The sequence below is a fragment of the Schistocerca americana genome, chromosome X (genome assembly GCF_021461395.2).
Source record: "Schistocerca americana isolate TAMUIC-IGC-003095 chromosome X, iqSchAmer2.1, whole genome shotgun sequence".
NCBI lineage: Eukaryota > Metazoa > Arthropoda > Insecta > Orthoptera > Acrididae > Schistocerca > Schistocerca americana.
In genome coordinates this window covers 612,008,040-612,027,725 of record NC_060130.1, presented here as the reverse complement: position 1 = coordinate 612,027,725, position 19,686 = coordinate 612,008,040, and positions in this window count along the sequence as shown.

Sequence of the window (19,686 nt, the reverse complement as noted above, 5' to 3'; positions counted from 1 at the left end):
GGCTGGCAGCAGCATAAGCGCTGCTCTTCAGCCAAGAGACATAAATAGACAGGAAGACATTTAAAAACAATATAAAGGAGATAACATGGCGGAATAATGAAACAAAAAAGGCGGAACAGAAACAAATAAGACATACGAGGTACAAAGCGGTGATTGTAAATCGGAGATAAAAATCTAAAAAAGTATGTTAGACAAAAAAATAACACTACATTAAAAGGCAATAGGCAAAGTACAGCCGGAATATAAGAGTCCGTAGAACGAATAACACAGCCACATGACGGGCGGCATAGCAAGGAACTGTAATGGACAATAAACAGGTCGAGCACACAATGAAAACCCACATCACTAGATGACACTGTAGAATGGCACCAAAACGCAACACTAATGTAGCACACTGATACAGAATAAAAACCTGGGAGGATCTGCATGGGAGGGGGGACAAGGGAAATGGGAAGAAGAGGAAGGAGCTTACTTTAGAGTTCACAATCTGGTATTAGACACCAAATTGATGGCTATGTGAGAGTGTAGAAAATAACATTGTGATACTTCGTGTCAACATTGCTCTTTTTTGCGCTGCTGACGTATTTTTTGCAGACATTTTAAACGTTGACTTAATACTGTGAAACTTGACAAGGAACATAGAACAGCTGAAATGCAGAAAATAATTGAGTTGTAGTTCGTTGTGCATTACATAGAGTGTGGTTCACAGATCGGAGATTGAACGCTGCCAAGCAACAGGAGTACAAAGCAGCAGACGAGTTAATTTCGCATATTGAAGTTTTGTGGAATAGTATTTGAAATAATACTTATCTTTAGCAACTACATATTTTTATTTCGTTAATTGCACTGCATAAGCGCACATCAGTTTTAAATTATTTATAGTGAGAATATTTTATATCCGTTCTTACATTCCAAAGTGAATGCTATGAAGGGTGAATCACCCTAAACGTGTACCCCCCGTCTTTCGTACCCCCCTCCCCCTGCCCGCCTTTCGTTTTTTCCTCTCCTCCCCCCTTTTTTCTTCCCCCTCCTCTGTCCAGGTCACCCCTCCCATCTGCCCTTGCCTGTGGAGTGTCATCTTCGTGCCGGCCTTTTAGTGCAGTGTTCCTAGTGATTGTTAAGTGTTGTGTGTCTTTCTGAAGTGTTGCAAACGGACATCATGCTGTCGCAGGGTGTGATTTTTTTTTATATGTCTCTTGCGAACAGAATCCAGACTGTCACCGTGTTTTTTAATTGTCTGTCTACTTTTTCCCTATCTGCTTCCTTTGTATTTTATTATCATCGCCCACCATCAGCTTTATGTTTTAACTTTCCACAATTTTCCGCCAATTTACATACTACATCACCTTTTTATCTCCTGTTTTTATTGTTTTCTTATCTTCTTACGTTCAAAAAATTCTGTAGGCTGAAGAGCGGCGTACTAAGCTGCTGCCAGCCCACCCCCTTTGAGGGGAATTGAAATCCAATAAAGGAAAAAGAAGAAAAAAGTGTACTGCAAGGCTCCCTCTCCTCCCCCTCCCCTCACCTCAGTGGCTCCCCCCCTCCTACACCCCCTCCCACTCCCGTGCTCCCTTTCAGTGTCTCTGCACTCCCTCCTGCCTTGTCTTCCCTCTTCATCTCCCACCCTCTCCGTCTCCTGCCTCTTGCTGCGTCCCCTGCCCCCCTTTTTCCTCTTCTACCAGCCCCCCATCCCCTTCCCTCTTTCTTCTCTCCTCTCGGACCTACAGTCCCTCAGCAGGTTCCTACCAACGGTTTTTATTCTTTGGGAGTGCTCCATCGTTCCCAGTGGTTTAATTTTTGTCTCCCTCTGTGTGATTTTTATACTGAGGTGGACTTTTAACTTGTGTTTGACTCCTGTGATTTTAAGTGCGCAACAAATTGCCAGCTGTGTTCTTTTAACTCTATGTCAACTTTTTAGCTGTTTTCCTTGTGCATGTCCCTGTATTAGTATATATTTTAACTCCCATCATCTCCATTTGCTATGTCCCCTTTTATCACCCTCTTTTTTTTGTAAGTCTTCCCTTTTCATGTATGTTGTAAATCCGTTTGGCTGAAGAGTGGTGGACTGTGCCACTACCAGCCCTCCCCTGCCCATAGGACAGGGGAATAGAATTACAATAAAAAAAAGAGAAACGTTTACCACAAATATTATGGAAATGGAAAGTGCTATTGATGTGTTGTTTCCACAGATTGGATTAGTAGTCAGGATCTCGTATTGTTAGACAATCGACATATTATAATAATGCTTAGAAAGAATATTTTTTGTGCAAACATACACTTTCTTAAACTGAACAATGCCTACTTGAAAAACTGAAACTAGGGTAAATTATAAAATCAGTTGCGTTTGTTGCAGGATTCTAGTTGCGAGTCGTTTACGAGATATCACGTTTTGAACAGTTCCCACATCGACACTTGTACAATACCTGTGGTAGCACACACTAAAGGACAAAAGTGATTACACTAGTTATGTGGATTCTGACCAGTAACGAGACAATTGACCATCACAGGTTGTGTTCAAAATGACCACCGTCAGCTGCACTACTCGTTTCCTGTCTGGTATGTAATGACAGCTGCACACATGCTAGCATTTCAGCGGAGATGTCCGAGAAAGCTGCTCGTAATCTGTCGTTGCATGTCATTGGGTGTGGTTAGAATGTCCTTGTAGACAGCGCGTTTCGGCTTTCCGGACAGAAAAGAGTCTACTGGCGTCAAAGTTGGGAAACAGGCCTGCCAAGATACAGGTCCTTTGCGTCCAATCCAACTATTTGGAAACAATTTATGAAGGCTTGCTGTAGTACTTGGTGCACTATGGCCTGGACAGCCATCATTTTCTTACCACAGGTTCCTCCTAGTCTGCAGAGGAACGTATTCTAGAAACCATGGAAGATGGTCTGTTAGGAGGTTGCAATACTTGTGGGCGTTCAGTGTTCCGTCTATGAAAAAACGGGCCTATGAGCTGATGGTTCACTATCCCACACCACAAGTTGACACGCTTATGTTCCACCTAACGAAGCTTAGGGGAAGTGTCAACAGGCCAGTAGTGCATGTTTCGGATGGCCATGATTGGTAAATGTGGTTACTTCACTAAATAAGTACATGATACATCTGGAGTAGCCTCTCTTAATGCCCTTGTACAGAAGTTAACACAATGCTCATAATCGTTCCCATGCAGCTTTTGATGGAGACAGATTTCATAGGGATGGAACCTATGTCAATGGAGAACGCGAAGACACTTGCCTGACTCACGCCACTTCCCTCTGCGACTGCGCGGGAGCTAACGGGCGGATCAGCTGCAACAGCAGCAAGAACAATAATTTCGTCCTGTTCTGTCGTCGCTTCTTTCATTTTGTTACGTTGTGTAGGTGTTACACTACCACTTTCACGCAACTTGTTAGAAAGGATGATAAATAATTGCTGAGATGGTTGACGTCAGGCCGCGCGGAGTTGCCGTGCGGTTTGAGGCGCCATGTCACGGATTGCGCGGCCCCTCTCACCGAAGGTTCGAGTCCTTCCTCGGGCATGGGTGTGTGTGTGTTGTTCTTAGCATAAGTTAGTTTAAATAGTGTGTAAGTCTAGGGACCGATGACCTCCGTAGTTTGGTGCCTTAGGAATTCACACACATTCGAACACATTCAGTTGACGTATACTGCGAAATCTTACCGCATACACCGTACAAGAACGAACTTCATTCTTCCTACACTCTCCATACACGATAAGCATGTCTGCTTATACCATTGATAAATACCATTGTCCACTTACGACCTACTGCTTGGACTATCACACACTGACTGACTAGCAGGTTTGCAGTAGATCCAAGAAACACACAAGCTCACTGTAAGCAAACATAACAACATCGTACCAAGCAACTATGCAGGGTGAAAGGCACAGACACGTGTAGGTCTGGCAACTTTGCACAATACTATACCTCGCAAACAGCTCGCACTAGGATCCTGCAGCAAACACCATTTTACCCTAAATTTAGTTTGTTGTAGTGTCAATAGGCATTGTTCCATTTAAAAATGTTTATGTTTGCACAAAAATACACTTTCTAAGTATTATTGCAAGCTGTTTAATGGCTAACAATACGAGCCCCTGAGTAGTCTGTGACAACAGCACATCAATAACTTCCCATTTTCGCAATATTTGAGGTGCAATATGGCCACCCCTGTATAGCAGGGGTGGCCACAGGGAATTGACTTGCGAACCGCATGCAGCTCTTTTCTCAGTGTAGCGCGGCACTTGAAATAAAACATATAGATAAAGTATAAAAATAATAAAATTTTAAAAAACATGAGAATACTAGACAATAATACAAAGCCGCTTCCACGCCGATGCACCTCGCCGCGCACAAACGCACGGCGTATAGCAGCGCTGAACGGTGGAGGTTGGAGCGGAGTTTTACTGGGAACGCAACAGTGTTCCAGTGTGTGTGTGCGCTCGTGTTATTAAAAATGGAAAACGAGAAACGCAGTCCAAACAGTGCCGCGCACAAACCAACTATTTCCTTTGATGTATCGACACTGCACTGGACTTCGTCGCTGCGCAGAGCGGCGCGGTTTGCCGTGCACACCTGACCACCCGCTCTCCACCGAACCTCTTTTGTTGGTTTTGCGCAGAGCAGCGCCGCCGCTGTGGACACGGCTTAACACAAAAGGTACTCCCTGCTCAAACTCACAAATGTGCAACCTTCTTGTTCGTGTGACAATGCTACGCTGAAGCAGTAAGTAACCGGTCACATTCGTAGCTAATAACGACCTTACTTTCTCCGTGCAGTGACATTGTTTAAGTAAACTTGCTAGTATAGCTGGTGCCTTATCAGTAATACTGTTACCTGATAAGTGTAAATACCAAGAAGAGAGCAGAGTGCTTAATACAAGCAGGCAAAGGCATGAGCAATTCCTTTTCGTAGAGATGAACGGTACACCAACGAGTCTTTTGTATCGAATGACATTGTCACAGTACAAGGCCAGTAATCTCAAACGTCGTTATGTCACTACCCACAGTGGTCTAAGGAAAGACTCATCTTGGTTCTCAGTTAAGGAAAGTTAAATTGTCGTCTTCAAAGGAAAAATTCTAAGGACAGGGCAGGATTATGACCGTGTTTTCCGTGGAAGCAGAGTTAACAACCGAAGCTGGCATCGCCTTGGCTTTTAATATTGCAAAATCAAAGAAACCACACACAGAGGGGGCGTTTGTAAAGATCATAATACCTAAATTTTTTTCTATTTTATACCCCAAAAATAAGAAATTACAACTGGTTGACCAAATGCTCGCTTCTAAATATACAATAAGAAGAGGGGATACTCTGCTATTAGTGACCATATTGTAAGTAACCTGAAGAAAATATATATAAGTGAGAGCTTAGCAGTGAGTCTGGCTTTGGATGAGTCTACAGATCTCCAAGATAAACCACAATTTGCCATATTTGTAAGACAACTATCAGATGACTTGGAGGTGGTAGAAGAGCTCTTAGATCTTGTTATCTTGAAGGATACTACCCGAGTCTGTGATATTAAAGAAGCCCTGGATGCTGTTTTAGTGGAATATTCAGTGCCTACTGGGACGATTCAGTACTGCTACCGATGGTGCAATGTATGACAGGTAAAAGCCAAGGCCTTGTGGGGCGAATGAACTCGCCCAGCGCTTTTGACCACCGTATCCTGCGCGGACTCTACCTTTCGGCATTTGAGTAGTTCGCAATTTTTAGCATCACCTGCATAACATGTAGATACTGTGAATATTTAGATGTTAAATTATCCCTATGAATAATACAATGGACAAATAAGAATTCAGGGAATGCTGACAATTTATTCCCTGAATTCCTATTTGTGCACTGTATTGTTCATGCGGTACCTTTAGCTCCTACATATTCTCAGTATCTACATGTTATGCAGGTGATGCTAAAAACGGCGAACTACGCAAATGCCAAAAGGTAATGTCCGCGCAGGATACGGTGGCCGATGAACACTGACCAGTTTTCGACCAAAGCGCTGGACGAGCTCATTCGCTTGTACGGAAGGGAAGACCGATGGCAGAATCGAGGTGCACACCCTTGAATCTTTCTCAAACGATTTTACAGAAACTGCTCGGTAAAAATATTTCATTCCTGCTTATTTGTAGCTTTATACGCTGAAGAGCCAAAGAAACTGGTACATCTGCTTAATGTCGTGTAGGGCCCCCGCGAGCAAGCAGGAGTGCCGCAACACGACGTGGCGTGGACTCGGACTAACGTCTCAAGCAGTGCTGGAGGGTATTGACACCATGAATCCTGCAGGGCTGTCCATAATCCATGAGAGTTCGAAGGGGTGGAGATCTCTTCTGAACAGCACGTTGCAAAACATCCCAGATATGCTCAATAATGTTCGTGTCTGGGGAGTCTGGTGGCCAGCGGAAGTGTTTAAACTCAGAAGAGTGTTCCTCGACGTACTCTGTAGCAATTATGGGCGTATGGGGTGTGGCATTGTTCTGCTGGAATTGTTCACGTCCGTAGGAAATCACAATGGACATGAATGGATGCAGGTGATCAGACAGGATGATTAGTACGTGTCAGAGTCGTATCTAGATTCCAACTGTACACGCCCCACACCATTACAAAGCCTCCACCAGCTTGAAGAGTCCCCTGCTCACATGCAGGGTCCATGGGTCATGGGGCTGTCTCCGTACCCGTCCACGTCCATCGGCTCGATACAATTTGAAACGAGACTCTTCCGACCAGGCAACATGTTTCCAGTCATCGACGGTCCAATGTCGGTGTTGACGGGCCCAAGCGAGGCGTAAAGCTTTGCGCCGTACAGTCATCAAGCGTACACGAGTGGACCTTCGGCTCCGAAAGCCCATATCGATGATGTTTGTTGAACGGTTCGCACGCTGACACTTGTTGACGGCCCAGTACTGAAATCTGCAGCAATTTGCGGAACGGTTGCACCTCTGTCGCGCTGAACGATTCTCTTCAGTCGTCGTTGGTCCCGTTCTTGCAGGATCTTTTTCCGGCCGCAGCGATGTCGTAGATTTGATGTTTTGCTGGATTCCTGATATTTGCATTACACTCCTGAAATGGTCGCACGGGAAAATCTCCACTTTATCGCTACCTCTAAGATGCTGTGTCCCATCGCTCGTCCGCCGCCTATACCACCTCGTTCAAACTCACATAAATCTTGATAACCTGCCATTGTAGCAGCAGTAACCGATCTAACAACTGCGCCAGGCGCTTATTGTCTTATACAGGCGTTGCCGACAGCAGCGTCGTGTTCTGCCTGTTTACATATCTCTGTATTTGAATATGCATGCGTATGTCAGTTTTTTTGTCGCTTCAGTGTATGTCAAGTTCATTACGGTATGTCCATTTCGTTAATGGTCATAGTTATTGTGATATTTACGTGGAAGTGAGACAGAGAGCGAAATTCGAAGAAGTCTGCAATGGAAAATAAAGGTCGCATTAATTTTGTGCTTGGTACATATTATATAATACGTTGCTGTGTATAAAATTTAGCTGACATATTGAATTTTTCTTTAGACATGGCTGGAGGTCTCTATCTGTCACCAGTCTCAAGGAATTGATTTGACATACCACACTCATTTGCGATCGTGCCACACCAGCCAGAGTGAAATTTCCACAACGTTCCTCATATTTCATAAACGGTTTGAGACATCGAAATAAGATTTTGGCAAATGATAGCGCACAAAGAGGTGAATAGTTTGCCGTTTAGTTAGTATGCAGAACCTCATTATCTAGTGTTATTCCACTAACTACAGACTTTTTCGATGAAAGAATGTAGCTTTTGGGGGCCATCGATAGCTGGTGAAACGAGAAATGTTATGGGTTTAGTAACAACAGAAGGGAAGTCATTACACATTTAGTTTGTACCGATGATCTGCTTTCTCATGAGCTATTAATCGTACTTTTCCTCGGTTCCTCACATAATAAACTTAATGAACCACTGTTTCAGAATTCCCTCGCAATTGTGTCTGCACAACGTGTTAGTGAGGTGAGACTGTGTAGGAAAAAGAAGCTAATTTTAGTATGGCAACAAGAGAATGTGTAGTTTTTACTCAAAATTCTCGTGGTTAACACGACAGGCGAAAATAAATCGCTGCAATTTCTGTAGAATTCTTTTTAGATACTAATCAAAGCAGAGGTGAGAGATCTTTTTCAATGCTCATCGTGCAAGTGTGGGAGTGGAGGAGGCCCACTTAATTTTTACAAAAAATATGAGTATTGGCTTCAGTTCAGAACGGCACTGCCATTCAGCGTTCGGCATTCCCCTACAGCACCTGCACACAGCCCCACCACTACCGCTCTCCCCACAGATGCCTTGCTGTCTGCGCATCTACCGGCCACGACATTCTGTGCAGACTCTACCAACAATTCTACATCTACATCTACATCTACATACATACTCCGCAATCCACCATACGGTGCGTGGCGGAGGGTACCTCGTACCACAACTAGCATCTTCTCTCCCTGTTCCACTCCCAAACAGAATGAGGGAAAAATGACTGCCTATATGCCTCTGTACGAGCCCTAATCTCTCTTATCTTATCTTTGTGGTCTTTCCTCGAAATGTAAATTGGCGGCAGCAAAATTGTACTGCAGTCTGCTCAAATGCTGGTTCTCTAAATTTCCTCAGTAGCGATTCACGAAAATAACGCCTCCTTTCCTCTAGAGACTCCCACCCGAGTTCCTGAAGCATTTCCGTAACACTCGCGTGATGATCAAACCTACCAGTAACAAATCCAGCAGCCCGCCTCTGAATTGCTTCTATGTCCTCCCTCAATCCGACCTGATAGGGATCCCAAACGCTCGAGCAGTACCCAAGAATAGGTCGTATTAGTGTTTTATAAGCGGTCTCCTTTACAGATGAACCACATCTTCCCAAAATTCTACCAATGAACCGAAGACGACTATCCGCCTTCCCCACAACTGCCATTACATGCTTGTCCCACTTCATATCGCTCTGCAATGCTACGCCCAAATATTTAATCGACGTGACTGTGTCAAGCTCTACACTACCAATGGAGTATTCAAACATTATAGGATTCTTTTTCCTATTCATCTGCATGAATTTACATTTATCTATATTTAGTGTTAGTCGCCATTCTGTATACCAATCACAAATCCTGTCCAAGTCATCTTGTATCATCCTACAGTCACTCAACGACGACACCTTCCCGTACACCACAGCATCATCAGCAAACAGCCGCACATTGCTATCCACCCTATCCAAAACATCGTTTATGTAGATAGAAAACAACAGCGAACCTACCACACTTCCCTGTGGCACTCCAGATGATACCCTCACCTCCGATGAACACTCACCATCGAGGACAACTTACTTGGTTCTATTACTTAAGAAGTCTTCGAGCCACTCGCATACTTGGGAACCAATCCCATATGCTCGTACCTTAGTTAGGAGTCTGCAGTGGGGCACCGAGTCAAACGCTTTCCGAAAGTCAAGGAATATGGCATCCCTCTGATACCCTTCATCCATGGTTCGCAAGATATCATGTGAAAAAAGGGCGATTTGCGTTTCGCAGGAGCGATACTTTCTAAAGCCGTGCTGGTGCATGGACAGCAACTTCTCTGTCTCAAGGAAATTCATTATATTCGAACTGAGAATATGTTCGAGAATCCTGCAACAAACCGATGTTAAGGATATTAGTCTGCAATTTTTAGGATCCATCCTTCTACCCTTCTTATATACAGGCGTCACCTGCGGTTTTTTCCAGTCGCTCGGGACTTTACGTTGGGCAAGAGATTCGCGATAAATGCAAGCTAAGTAAGGAGCCAATGCAGTAGAGTACTCTCTGTAAAACCGAATTGGAATCCCATAAGGACCTGGCGATTTATTTATTTTCAACCCATTCAGCTGCTTCACAACCCCAGGAATGTCTATCACTATGTCCTCCATACGGGAATCTGTACGAGACTCAAACGGCGGTATGTTTGTACGATCCTCTTGCGAGAAAGATTTCTCAAATGCTAAATTTAAAATTTCAGCTTTCGTTTTGCTGTCTTCCGTTGTCAGGCCAGACTGATCAGTGAGTGATTGGATGGAAGCCTTCGACCCGCTTACCGATTCTACGTAAATCATTCCTGGAAGAAATCAGCACTAACGACCCTCCTGATGATGTGTCTTGGTACTGTTTAGTGAGGTGGGTATCAGTAGGTAAGGTTTTTACAATTGCTGGATCTAATCAAGAAATTCCTACAAAAAAAAAAAAAAGAAAGGGGAAATCTTTCTCTCACCTTGATGAGCCACAGTGGTTGTTAGATATGGCCTTTTTTTACTGATGTTGTTCAGCATATACAAACATTAAACGCATCATTACAAGGAAGAGATAAACGTATTTCTGATTTAGCGTAATCTGTGTTCAGCTTTCATAAGAAATTAAGTCTCTTTTTGAAACACTGAAACAGTTGCACATTTCATATACTTGAAGAAAATTACTGAAAGCCTTCCTTTAGTTCAGGTGCAAATACAATATTATTTAAATAGTATATCTGCCCGTAATGAAGAAATAAATGTAATGATTAATGATTTGAGGGTACTTAAACCTTCATTTACATTGTTGGAAAATCATTTCCGTGTTGATGTTGTGGAAGAAAAAAATGGTTCAAATGGCTCTGAGCACTATGGGACTTAACTTCTGAGGTCATCAGTCCCCTAGAACTTAGAACTACTTAAACCTAACTAACCTAAGGACATCACACACATCCATGCCCGAGGCAGGATTCGAACGTGCGACCGTAGCGATCGTGCGGTTCCAGACTGTAGCGCCTAGAACCGCTCGGCCACTCCGGCCGGCTGTTGTGGAAGATGGCTGTCCTGTTTCACCATTAACTGACAATGATTCAGCAGCTTTAGAGTTGCAGCTACTGGAACATCAAGAAGATGAAAGACTTAAGGGTTTGAAACGAGCGACTGTTCAACTGTTGAATTTTGGAAGAAGGTTCCAGAAGAAAAATATCCACTTACAAGAGAGTGTACCCATAGATTGATCTCTACTTTTGGGATCACTTATATGTATGAATCAGTGTACTCAACACTCAAGTTTATCAAATCTAAATATCGATATGTTCTATCTCATGAATATTTAAGTGAACTTGTGCGAACCATACTCACCAATTGTCAGGCAGATTTGAAACAGTTAACAGAGAAAGTAAAGATTCGAAAAATCACATCACCAACGTAACCTAAAGTATCTTGTTTTGTAATAAAACGATGTATTTTTAAAATAATATTTTTTCATTGATGTTAATTATTAGTCCCTAAAAAGTGTTGCTCGCTTAAAACAGCTCCTTAAGTTTGCGGCTTCCAAAGGTAAAGTATGTGACCATCCTTGACATATAGTTTCCAAGGAAATTTACAAATGCGACTAGCTTGACAGTACATAATCAATTTTTCAAGTAAAGAATGCAAACATAGTCGACAGTTTTTATTTTCTGTTTAGTGCCATTTTACACAATGCAGGTAGGTATTATGTATTTTTAAGTGTGTGTGTGTGTGTGTGTGTGTGTGTGTGTGTGTGTGGTGTATTTTGCTCACGTATTTTGTATGTGGATAGACTGCAAGTCTCACTCTTGACATAATTTTTTGATATACAGAATGATTTTTTTCACCGTGTGCAAACTCTAGGGATTGATCGATGAGAGGATACGGAACAAAAAAGATCTGATGAACTTATGTTCGGAAATGCAAGGTTTCCTTACTAGAGACCATTTATTCAATCATACTTTGTTACAGAGACTGTGGCCTAATATGCATTGCACTATGCAGTCACAGTTACAGTATGCATGGTTTCCTCCTAGAGGGTGGTACTGTTCCTCATACGTCATGCCCCAGTGCCCCCTCCTGCCATAGTAATTGGTAATGTTGTGTCCGATTCACTTATCTTGCTGACTCCTCTTGTAGTGGATGTGATACTGCGTTGTAAACGGTTGGTTCCTTATTCGAATCGAGTGCTTGCCAACATGGTGTCTACTTACGCAAAGGCAAATGGCAACAGGCGGCGGGCAGCAAAGTTGTATCAGGAGACCTTATCCCCGCCGACTAAAACCACAGCATTCAATGTTTGGAACAGTGTTTGCCGTTTGTCTGAGACAAGGTCATTTCCGGAAGGAGGAAATCATGAAGGACGTACCCAAATTATTCAGACACCAGACTTGGAGAAAAATGTGATTAACACTGTGAAACGCGACCGTCGTGTCAGTACCAGATAGTTGGCCCGTCAGCACAGGGTAAGCCAGACGACAGCGTGGAACATTCTCCATGATAATTGTTACTACCCTTATCACTTAAAGCGTGTACAGCGACAGACTTTCAACATCGGGAGCAGTTTTGTCACTGGTTGTTCACCAGGCAACCACGATTCCTATTCAAAGATGAGGCCACCTTTACACGGAGTGGTATCTTTAACTTTCATAACAATCGTCTGTGGGATAGTGTGCAGAACTTCCACGGTATGATGACAGCGTATCATCAGCATCGGTTCAGCCAGAATGTGTGGACTGGGATAATTGGCGATCATATTTTGGGACCAGTCTTCCTTCCAGGTCATCTGATAGGCGGGAACTATCGGCGTTTCTTGCGGGTGACTTTGTCACCCCTGCTGGAAGAAGTGCCATTGATGATTCGAAGAGTTATGTGGCTGCAACGTGATGGTGCTCCAGCCCACTTCGACGTTAACATCCGGACGCATCTCAATTGTGTCTTCCCTGTTCGATGGCTCGGACGGGGAGGGGCGGGGGGGGGGGGGGGGGGAATCCAGGTGCATAGCCTGCTCGTTCAGCGGATCTCAACCTGTGCGATTTCTGCTTATGGGACCATCTCGAAAGTACCGTGATTGCGGAGTCCCTTCCAGATGTGGAGACACTGGAGCAGCATATTCATGCTGCCTTTGACACTGTTCGGATGCAACGTGGCCGATGTGAACGTGAGAGACAGAATATGCTACAGCGCGTACATGCATGTGTTGAGGTACATAGAAACCATTTCCAACACATACTGTAACTGTGCCCGCATGGTATAGCGCATATTAGACCGAAGTCCCTGTAACACTGTATGATTGAATTAATGGTCTCTAGCATGAAAACCATGCATTTCCAGTCATAAGTTCATTAGGCCTTTTTTGTTCCGTATTCTCTCATCGATCAAGCCATAGAGTGTGTACACGGTGCAAAAAGTCATCCTGTATAGTTATGGTCGTGTAAATATTTCTGAACACAGTGCAAAAATTCAGATCGTTCCGATAATTTCGATAATAGCCAAGGTGTCTGGTCTGGGGCTATTTTATGATTGGTTGTTTCATTTTAATGGACTGTAAAGTGCTGTGATGTGATTGGAGGAGTGGGGAGGTGTAAGGAAGGAGTGGGATGGGAGGGGACGGGTTGCAAACCACAACCAGGCTAGTTCCATCATCTTGGAGTTTTTTTTTTTTCATTTCTCACTAGCACAACTGAGCTAGCCCCGTTATCTTGCATTTTGTTTGGTTAGAGTGAAAAGGGGGGGGGGGGGGGAAGGGAAAGATGATGTGGCTTGTCACGTGATGATGGTTTGCTCATTGATAAGATTTTGTGGCTTGCCGCCATCTTGGATCGCGACTTCTGTGCACCTTCTTGTAGGCAGCCTACACTAGCATTTTCAGCTGACCTTAATGGTGTCATAAAGTTCAATATTGCCTTTAAGTGTAATATCTCGTGGAGTCCTCAGAAATACTACTGCCATCTTCTGTAGATTATAGTATTGGCGGCCTGTGTGTGGCGTTTCTTTGAGTTGGGAATTGCTGATTTTCGTCTCTATCTTTGATAGATCTGAGCTTGAGGATCGTTTATGAGGATCTCGTCGTTGATAGGACGTAAAACCTTACGTTCGCTATCTTCTTTTTCCAACTCCGTGCCAGATCTTCGGCTGTGGTCAAAGCACTTCTTTCGATGGATCATGATTCTTTGCTACACGATATTATACATACATACCTGAAGAAAAGGGACCACTTAAAACAGAAAATTGGAAAAAAATAGCAATGACTTTTCTCATCTCACCACTTTAATTGTATTAGTGGAAGATCCTGTGTCGTTTTTCGTTTCAACTGGAATCAGTGCACTAAGATTTCCACACATTTACAAGTAAGATCAGCAGTAACACGAAATGGTACTTAACAGCAACAGAAACAATTTTAATATTACTGTATTGCAGTACAGTGCTGTTCAGAAATATGCTGCATTGTTTGCGTCTCGCCTGTTGTTCTGCTTGGGAGCCAGTGCGCGTTTGTTGACTTCCGCGTAGTGGCTTGTCTTCGTGTTCGAATTCATCGACCATCATGACGTTTCCCTATCGTTAAGCCACAATTAAATTAACTTTTCCTTTGGATCATGAACGACGAAAAGCGTATGAAGCAGACGGTTTATAAGGGACGAAATGCGTCTCCGCCGCAAGATGTTCTCGGAATTCGTTTTCCGATCCTTAGTACCACTGTGTACATAAAGCTGGGGAATAAAGAGCTGTGCGCCGTCACTGTTCGGCGTCATGATACCGATCTCAAGCTCCGATTTCTGATGGCCATGTAGGGGCTGTTGTGGTTAATCACATTGGTTTTGACCTCCGAACGTTGAGGGTTTTCGAATTCCTGTTCGAGGTGCCGTCGGACGTTGTGGTGGTCGCCTTTAAACCTCACGGCAACGTCGTCGATCACGTTGCTGATACATAGAAGAGGCTCGAAACCTACGGTGCCCTCAATGATGTCCATCAGACAGAGAACGAACTGAGGAAACACGTGCCTTCTTACTTCGTTATTGCCCTCTGCAGGGCTGTCGTCGTGTACGATGGCCAGCCTCGCACTTGCTCGGGTTGTGGCCAGGAAGGCCATGTCCGTTCTGAATGTCTCCGATGTAAGCTGGTTCAGACGCCGATGAGGAACGTCGCTCTCCCTGCGGCGCTCATGTGTTACCTTTTATCCTACGCGCCCGCGGCGGGGCTGCCTGCTGCGCCCACTCTGAATCAGGCGGCGCCGGTGAAAACACCTCTCGTCTACGTGATGGACGTTTTTCCTGTCTCTCCTACAGTGTCACCGGAGGCAGTACCATCAGACGATGGCCGTCAGCTGACGCAAGCCGCCTGTCCCGACCCTACGATTGTTGACCTTGGAGTTGTACCGTCCTCCGCTTTTCTGCCGTATGGCCGCACGTCGGACGACAGCCGTCCACTATCCGACACAGAACACCAGGTTAGGAAACAAAGGTTGCCGAAGAAACGTAATAGACAGCGCCATACTCCTTCTGATGACTCCCTCCATCCTACGGTCGCAGGTTCGAATCCTGCCTCGGGTATGGATGTGTGTGATGTCCTTAGGTTAGTTATGTTTAAGTAGTTCTAAGTTCTAGGGCACTGATGACCTCAGATGTTAAGTCCCATAGTGCTCAGAGCCATTTGAACCATTTTGAACTGCCTCCATCGGATGTATGCACAGGATGGCGATCCTCCTACTGATGATAAGCTGTCCTCTTGACTCCCCGGCACTGGACGACACGTCTCCCCCTACCCCTGTCCCTGGTCAGTTTCACCTATAGACAACGACCTTCCCCCGTCCGCGTGTGATGTGGTTGCTTCCATTTCAGTGTCTGAAAAATGGTTCAAACGGCTCTGAGCACTATGGGACTTAACTGCTGAGGTCATCAGTCCCCTAGAACTTAGAACTACTTAAACCTAACTAACCTAAGGACATCACACACATCCACGCCCGGGGCAGGATTCGAACCTGCGACCGTAGCGGTCGCGCGGTTCCAGACTGTAGCGCCTAGAACCGCTCGGCCACTCTGGCCGGCTTTCTGTGTCTGAAGCTACCTTTGGGCGCATCTCTAATAGTGTTCCACTGAACTGGCCAGGTGAGACGTCTGTCTCCCAAGTTGAAGATGGACGTTTTGTAGGTGTACAGAGCGATGAAACCACCTCAATGTGGTCGGCTCCTTCCCCATCACAGTGATGTAGTCTTTCACAGGGGCCTAACGGAGAGCTTCCCATGCTTCCGCCATGTTTACATCTCCCACCCTCTTCGCGATGGAAGCTTTTCAGACTTATGTCATAGTCAGAGTCAATGTCAGTGCCACTTGCACGTGCCATAAACTGGCGTTACGCCAAGAATGCGGAATGTTGCGCACGTTGACATTGCCCTCCGTAAGGAGATGTGTGTTTCAACTTTTTGTGTTCCCCATGGCTCTATGGCATGCTTCCTCTACTGGTAGTGGGGTGGCGATCTTCTTATGTGATGGTATCCTCGCTGATACAGTTGCCTATCTCCCATATGCCAGAGGTATGGCTCTAATGTTTGGTGGCGCCAGGATCATCAACGTCTATGGGTCATCTGGTTTGGGTCGTCCCCATGAACGTTCCAGTTTTTTACCTGAGGCGGTCACGCCTCTCTTCCTGGGTTATCAGGATGCCTTAATCACAGGAGGCAATTTCAACTCCACCGAGGCACCAAAAGACCAACTGCTGCATCACTCTCTGTGCTCTACAATAGCGGCAATTTTCCATCACTTCAGCCTTGTAGACTCTTGGGAGCATGGTGATCGTCCAAGGTTCACAATATTTCACTAGCTATTCTTTCAGTCGCCTCGATCGTTGCTGGGGTGCAGGCTGCTGAATTGTGGCCCATTGCGTTCTCTAACTGTGATGCATGTATCTGTGCCATCTATCTCCTTCGTCAAAGGGTGTGACGTGGCTGGGGATTATGGAAACTGAACACGGTCCATCTTACTTCATCAAACTGTCGGCAGCTCATCGAGACCACCTGGACGGCTTTTCGTCAGCCCTGTGGGTCCTCTGCATAAAGCTTGTCCTCAGCAAGGCTCTCACTGGTTACAAAAGGGAGATCGCGGAATGGTGGCGATGTACCCGGGATTTCTAGTTGACCATTCTCTGGAACTGTACTATGATGCGTATTCGACAGAGCGTCAGGTGATAGTGAATCGTGCCGAGGTACAGTTTATTGCCCTCTCCCGTCGTTGCTTTGAAGGAGTTATAGTTAGGGGACGCACACATGACAGGTTAACTCAGGAGCGTCCGTCTATGTACCATGTGACAGTAAAACAGCGCCACCGTTGGAGGACTTTGATTTATGTTCTTATGACTAATGATGGACAGAGGTTAGATACTCAATGTGATATAGGGTCTGCCCTCCATGCATATTATGATACGCTGTACTCTGCGAAACGCCATAAACCTGCCAACATTACAGTAGTCTCCCGTCTCTCCTTGGGCTCGATTCCTGTGGATGCAGTGATGGCTCTGCTTGCAGGAGTCACAGAGCGTCCTCCGGCACCATCCAGGCGGGTTCTAAGAAGAAGCCTCCTGGCCCTGATTGCCTCCTACAAGAGTCTTATCGTACATTTCGTCCCCTACTGGCGCCAGTGTGAACAAAAATTTGTCAGTACCTTAAACCATCTATCACACAGATCTCAGATGGCTTCCTCGACTCTCATTATTCCCATCCACAAGCCTCAGGATACATCACGGACATGTGATTATTGCCTCTTGACGTTGCTCAACAGCAACACAAAGATCTTTACCAGGCTGTTGATTGCACGGGTTAAACGGACAGCCTGGTACATAGTTCTCCCTGATCAAACCTATCTGGAACGTGCCAATAACATGTAAACTGCCGTCTGTCGCTATCGAGACATAATCGCTCTTTCTCACGCTCATCGTGTGCCTGGCGTTTGGGGTGCTCTTGATTTCAGCCAGGCGTTCGATCGGGTCTATCACAATTACCTGGAAGGGGTGCTCCACATTATGAGATACCCTCATACTGCCGTCGACGTTATAAGCATCTCCTTCGCAGAGTGACGTTCTGTGTACTATACAATGGCTGCCTCACTCCTCCCATCTTTATCTGTCGTTCAGTGCGTCATGGATGCCTACTCTCTGCACTGTTGTATGCTTTCGCCACGGAACCATGTGGCTTCCATCAATGCCTGTCTGGGATGTCTCTCGGTGGCCATGTATTCAACTGCATTGCTTATGCAGACGATCTCGTTCTCGTTCTTCGTAGTGTCTCTGAGGTTAGCAGTCATTGGAATGGGTTACCATCTACAGCGAAGTTTCTGGTAGCTGCCTTAACGTCCGCGAATCGAGCGCTATGGCTATAGGTGCGGGGCTTCCTGCAGGCAGCGCTGCTGTGCTACTATCCGATGTTTAGAACCCGATTTACCAAACGATCTGCGGCCAAATGACAGAATACATACATATTTTCCATAAAAAACTAAATGACAAAAATCACCATTGGACAACTTAACGCCCACAACAGCAGACTTGTGATGCCGGATCTACGTAATGAAGTGGAGGAGAGGAGACTGGATCTGATCTGTCTGCAGGAGCCGTACCCCCTAAATGGAATATTAGCATTCACAGCCGCGACATGGCAAGTTATAAGCAGAGGAGAAGACCCAAGATCGGCAATAATTATAACAAACAAAATCCTAAGTGCCATAGTTCTGACACAATTCACAACCAGCCACTGCAACGTCGCTGAGCTGCAATCTCCATCCAGTAACATTACCCTCATCAATATGCACTTTCAGTATGGAGATGACATCGAAAGACACCTGGCACACCTCACCACAGTCATCACGGCGTTGCGGGGGCGAAAAGTAATTATAACTGCCGACATAAATGCTAAATCCCCCCTATGGTACAGTGGCACCAGGGACCCAAACGGAGAGAAGGCAGAAGAGGCCATCATGGCCTTGCAGCTAGTGGTGGTAAATAAGTCTGGAAACCCTCAGACCTATGTGGCGGGAGGTGGCCAAGGCACATACATTGATGTGACCTTGGCTACGCCTAACGCGGCGTACCTAATTCAGCAGTGGGAAGTGGTAGAGAACGCCACCACTAGTGACCACAATCTCATTACTTTCAGTGTGAGAGACAGGGAGAGCTGCTGGGCCATGGGGTGGGAGGTGAAATATAATTACAAAAGAGCCGACTGAGAGAAACTTGCTAGGGAGTGCGACATTCCTGCACTACCAGAAGGTGACGGACACCTGGACTATGACATTGACAACAGAGCTGAGGAACTGATGACGACAATAACTCGAGCGGTGAAGGCTGCTGTACCTACTAGGAGGAAGGCCATAGCGGCCTCTCCGTCACCATGGTCAGCTGAACTAGAGGAGATGCGCCGGTCTGTCAGAAGGCTCAGGAGGCACTACCAGCGCAGTGTCGTCTGGCTAGAAAGACAAAGACGGCTGCAACTATACCGGGAAGCGAAAGAAAACTTCCACAGACACCTACGTGAGGTAAGATCCAAAAGTTGGGAACACTTTGTTCTAAACCAACTTGCTCTAGACCCCTGGGGAGTTCCCTACAAGCTTGTCTGGGAAAAAATCCGCTCTCCGATGGAGCTCTCAACCGTCAGGCGTGGGGATGGGATGACGGAGTCTTGGCAGGAAACTGCTGAGGTCCTTCTCCAGTCCCTGCTGCCTGATGACACAGCGGATGGAGAGACAGATGAACAACAGCAGCTGCGAGAGAACTATAACAGCAATGAATATGGAAACGATACGGCAGTCTACCCTTTCTCTGAAGAGGAGGTAGCTGCCCATATAAAATCCCTGAAGATAGGGAAAGCTCCCGGGCCAGATGGCATTGTGGCGGAGGTGGTGCAACTTCTGGCTCCCCAGATAGTCGCCCCTCT